General features: G+C 41.5%; 1 protein-coding gene across 3 annotated transcripts in view; it reads left to right on the top strand.

Moving 5' to 3' along the window:
• Positions 1–2,819: 2,819 nt before the first annotated feature.
• The window catches only part of slc7a14a (solute carrier family 7 member 14a), a 19,288-nt gene continuing 16,914 nt past the window's right edge, over positions 2,820–5,193 (top strand). Inside the window, exon 1 of one of the 3 annotated variants that reach the window (XM_020616636.1) lies at positions 2,820–3,043. The gene's annotated coding sequence lies outside the window, so the exon portion shown is untranslated. The other 2 variants (XM_020616637.1, XM_020616638.1) reach the window with 2 other exon arrangements.

Raw genomic sequence — 5,193 nt, 5'->3', positions numbered from 1 at the left:
GTCAACCCCAAAAGAGCTGCAAAGGATCATGGGACAGGACCTGCAATGCCTCAAAGAGTCTCCAGAAACCATGGCATTAATTCACAGCACCACCAATTAGCAGTGAGTTTTTCTGATGTTTGCCTTTGTGCAGACCAAGGCTGTGTCAAATTATATTTGCAAAGGCTTAATAAGGTTTGTTTGGGCTTGTTTAGGTGCCAGTTTGGAGCGGTCGACCAGGAAGTGCAGCACACTGGAAACCCAACTCTTAGATACATGCGAAAGGTATTTTCAGACATTTGAGTTTTCAGTGGCAGAACTTTTAATATTCAGCCTAATCTAAAGATTTTTTTGATCTTGTTCTTACTAATAAAAGCTGACAGTTGTCTGTGATATAATACAATATGACATTTTGGGAAATTCACTTATTAGACAAAGGAGTTATTGGTCAGAAGAGTGATGAAAATAACCATACAGAACTGGAGACCTTTTGCTTTAGATCCAGGTAAACAGCTGTGTGTCATGTTTGTTTAATTTGTACACAAGTAGAAATGTAAAAACGAACCTTTGTGGCAATTACAGTATATGCTGCAACCATTTCCTAAACCATCTGTAAGAGTATTATGTAAGGGTATCAGTCTTCTAATCAAACATTTGGTAAGCAAGCCCCGACAAATTCCTTTAGGGCTCTTTCAGTGGCATTGAACAATAAAAGTACTGTAGTTGTAGAAAACACTCTGTGCAGTATTACCGTCTATAGACCCTGTAGCAATATGTGAGGTGTCGATACAATTTACTTGATAAGGATTTCAGCATGTATGATATTAGTCTGACTCCAATGCACAAGAAACCACACATTTCAACCAATTTCCATCACCATCAGGTTATATTGATGGTCTTTATTCTGTTTTCCCTGAATTCTTAGGCTTTTAAAACAGCCGTTAGATCGTGGCACTTTACCTTCCAATTCACATAAATTAAAAAAGACTTTCTTAAGGACTGTTTTAAATCCCTATTTAAGATGTGCTGTAGAGAAAAAATGACTTTTTCACTGTACAATGAAAGATTCGATGTATTTTTAGGTGTTGTTTTCTAAATCATGTCCTGCAGGCTGAAAAGGGCAGGAATAGAAAGAAAGGCAGGACTGCAGAGTCCTTAACTTTACAGCCAACTTGTTGAAAATCTTAACCATTTTTCCCAGTTCATTCCCTGTTGGTCTACATTTTCCTTTTAATCTCCATCATCTATCTTTTGTTTTTCTGTTCCCATTTCAATCCTTTGCTCTGCTTTTCATTTGGCCTTTGCTCTCACTTCCTGTCTTGATCCCTTTTATTCAAAATCCCCTCTCTTCTCAGTGCCTGTCCCTCCATCCTTCCCTCTGCCACACTGGTGCTAGAGGGAGGACAGCTACTTTTGGAGATTGTGTTGAATAATACATTCCTGTTCGAGCAGAGCCAGAGAGGATGATGTGGATGGAGGAGAGGCTGTTGAGCTCGATATAGAGTTTTGATAGTGTGTGAACATGGAGCATTTGTTATGATGATGAATGAACAGGCAGGTTGGTAACAGAGTGGAAATATGGGATTTGATCAAATGTATTAGAATGCACATGATTTCCTGAATGTGCACACAGTCATGTCCATCAACCTGCAAACAGGAATGCATTATGTTATAGTCAGACCTCAGTTACTTTAATCTGACATATGAGGAAGCAGGGTGTGTGTATGTGTCTGTGTCCATTCCTGACAGATATCAGGGGTCAGTCCTGCCCTGTAATGACCTCATCAGGCAATGTTGAATTATGGGTAGTGGCACTCAGGGTTCACAACTGTCTCTTTGCTTAGGGCACAGTGATTATGAGTCATCTTTCACTCACACACAAACTCCCACACTCACAGTGCAGCTGGACTGCAGGGTAGCTGACATTTAGCAGCGGAGGGAGAAGCAGTCTGGAAAAAACAGCAGAGCTGCAGCCACAATCGTCACATACCTCAGCGTAATGCAGATCAGATAGATTTGTATTTACAGTGAACAAGCTGTGCACGTTAGGCTGTCCTCACTCGCCTTACTACAACAAAATGAGTTAGCTTTTATGACAATTTTCAAAATATAATACACCTAATCTTCGTCAAATGGCCATTTGCTAAACACTGCCCCCTACAGTTACTGTTGCTACTGTTTTGTTCTGTGTTGTCAGGTATACAAACTTACATTCATAGTGCCATGCTGTCTATCTGTCAGTCTTTTATTTTTTTGGCACAATTAATTCCTTGACTGAATTTCATGGATTAAAATCCTAATTTTAAGTCCCCCAATGATTCTTTTATTCTAACCAGCGCCTGAGAATGATACTGTAGCCTCCTGGTTACATGACAGATACGTCCCTGAGTTATTGTTGTGTTCATGATCGGTTATGGAGACAGGACCAGGCCACCTGGGCCCAGACAGCATGACTGAGGGTTCTGGTGGGACTAATGGGATTCAGACACCTGTAAATAGTTGTGTGTGTGTGTTCAGTAAAAAAGAGACTATCAGTGAATGGGGCGCAGAAACGGTTTTCTACCTCCTTATTCAACCCACCCGACGTTACAATATTTTATGACAACAATATACTGTAAGTTCTTTTGTGGACTAGCTATTAGCAATAAAGCACTAATAAAACTGCACAAACGTGTACATTTATAGTGGAACCACAAATTATTAAAAGTATAAAATGATGCGCCATTGTATAATGAGCATGAATTATAGTGATACTAATCCTCATGTCATGGCTGGAGCGGTGTAAATCACGGGTGTGAGCTGGATAATGATGTCCGCTCAGTTCTGTGTCCCATAGCCTGTGGAGGGCATTCAGGAAACAAACCGGATGGATAAATACACCGTGTCGCGGTCACATGTCGTGCAGTGGGTCCCTGAATGATTTAAACCTCTTTACATCATCAGCCTCGCCCTCCCTCCCGCTGTCTCCAGCTGATGCGTCCGCGCAGCCCAGAGATGCTGCTGCTGATGCTGGGGACCGACTGCAGCATCCGACATGGGCATCTTTTAACCCGGGCGTGCCACAGTAAGTGGTTTTCTCACTTTTCTCTTCCTCTCATCCTATCGTTATCTCTTACTACATCACCCATCCACTCCTCCCACTCCTCCTCACTCTTCCACCTCCATTTTTTGTTGGTTTGTCTTCCTTTGTGCGTTTTTTTCACGACCTATGCCATACAATACGGCGGAAACCGTGATGCTTGGTGACTCCGCGGAGCGGACGTAAATGGTCCCGTCCTTCTTGTACACCTCACCTTATCCGTGTGCACGAGAAAGGGAGGGGGGCAGGGAGTTTAGGGCGGGTGTCGCTTCTGTCACGGGACTGGAGCTGCAGTACGTTTGGAGGCTCGAGAAGAGACGGAGGGGCGACTGGGTCCCGACTCAAAGAGGGTGGGACGGTTACTAAAGTGTTTCCGCAGGTGAGAACATTTGGCTATTGCGTATGTGTTTGGGCGTGTCAGAAAGAAACTGGAGACAAACAAAGAGGCCATGGTAATTGTCTTTATGCTGAGCAAAGAAGAGGATGCTGTAGTAGTAGAGAGGAACAGTGTAGAGTTCCTTTGTTGTTGTCAGTCGTCATGCTACTGTACAGGGTATAGTAAAGGTAAGGACAAGCTTTTTTGTATGGCCTGAATTTGTATCTGATGTGGATAAAGAATATGATTTATCACAACCTGTCAGCTTCTTTGTTAGGGCACATATTCACCTCTCTCTCTCTTTCTGCCCTACATGATAACATACTGTGCTGTTGTATCTGTGTGACTATATGTGAGGACAACTCAGACTCTGAAGGCCAGAGGCTGCGGAACTGGGCTAATCCCAAATGACATAGCCAGATCTCTCTCTCTCTCTGTGTGTGTGTGTGTGTGTGTGTCTGTCTCTCTCTGCCATAAGGGCTCGTCTGTATTTTTATCTCCTTAGTTCCTGCTCCTCATGCTCAGGTGTGATGATGTGCTGTCCGTGGTGCTGAAAACAGTCATCATCTTACTAATATACTGAAGCTTGGTGGCTTTGTCAGCGCTCAACAGGTGCCTGTAATTATTAGCTACCATAATGCGCGGCTGCACAGAAATAAAGAAAGTTGATTTCCATTTTAATCTTCTTACTTTTAAATGGAGATTGTGTTTGCATGCTAGAATGGCGGGCTTTTGTTAGAAATGGCATGTTAGAAATTAAACTGTCAAGATAGATTACTGAATTAAAACGAGATATTTTTTAAAACACAGAAGGCAGTTCAGGTCCTTGGCTTTTCATGCTGGGTCGACTGTATTTTAAATGTCATTTTAAAATTCAGATAAACTTTGGGGAGAATTCAGTATATGACTCACTGGGAAACTATAATAACATGCGGTGTTGGGTACCGGTGAACGATGTGTGCTGTAATTAAACTAGTAGTTTAACTACATTTTGCAGTAACTTGCTGGTAGTTACTTTTCAGAAAGTGGTTAATAGAACAAAATACAGTATAATCAGCTGCAACATTAAATGTGACGTACACAATAATACTGTACGTCAGTAGTTATGATCTAATAACATAATGGTCATCAGTGCAAACTGCTGTTTTGCATAATGAGTACTTTTGGTATTTTAAGTATATTTTCTGTCAATACTTTTGTAATTTTCCTTAGTAACATTTTGAATGCAACACCTTTAGTTGTAACAGAATATTTTTACGCCATGGTATTACTACTTTTACTTAAGTAAACAACCTGAATACTTCTTCCACCAGAAGATTACATAACTAACCAATTTAGTAACTGGTGTGTATTCCTGCATACTGATGCTTCGTGTGTGTGTGTGTGTGTGTGTGTGTGTGTGTGTGCATTGGGAAGAATCAGGCATGAAAGATTTCTTTATGGCAGATAAATGCTTTACATTTATTGATGTCAGTAATTAACTCTTACTGTATAACGTAGGTGTGTGTCATGTAGCGGACACACATCCACACATACATACATTATTAAGCCTTTTTATTTATGAATGCCTGGCTGGCCCCCACCACCTTTTCTCCATCAGATGCTGCTCAGGACTGACATCAGTGAACCTGTCTGCGCATAAAGGCTAATATAATCAGAACCTCATACACAGACACACAAGCACACATTACATCCTTTCTCTTGTCTCTGCCAGCAGCACAGACATGCATACATCCACACACACACACCTCTGGTTATT

Source organism: Monopterus albus, unplaced genomic scaffold (assembly GCF_001952655.1).
Source record: "Monopterus albus unplaced genomic scaffold, M_albus_1.0 scaffold176.1, whole genome shotgun sequence".
NCBI lineage: Eukaryota > Metazoa > Chordata > Actinopteri > Synbranchiformes > Synbranchidae > Monopterus > Monopterus albus.
The sequence above is the reverse complement of the archived record's forward strand: the minus strand, read 5'-3'. Positions and strand labels throughout refer to the sequence as shown.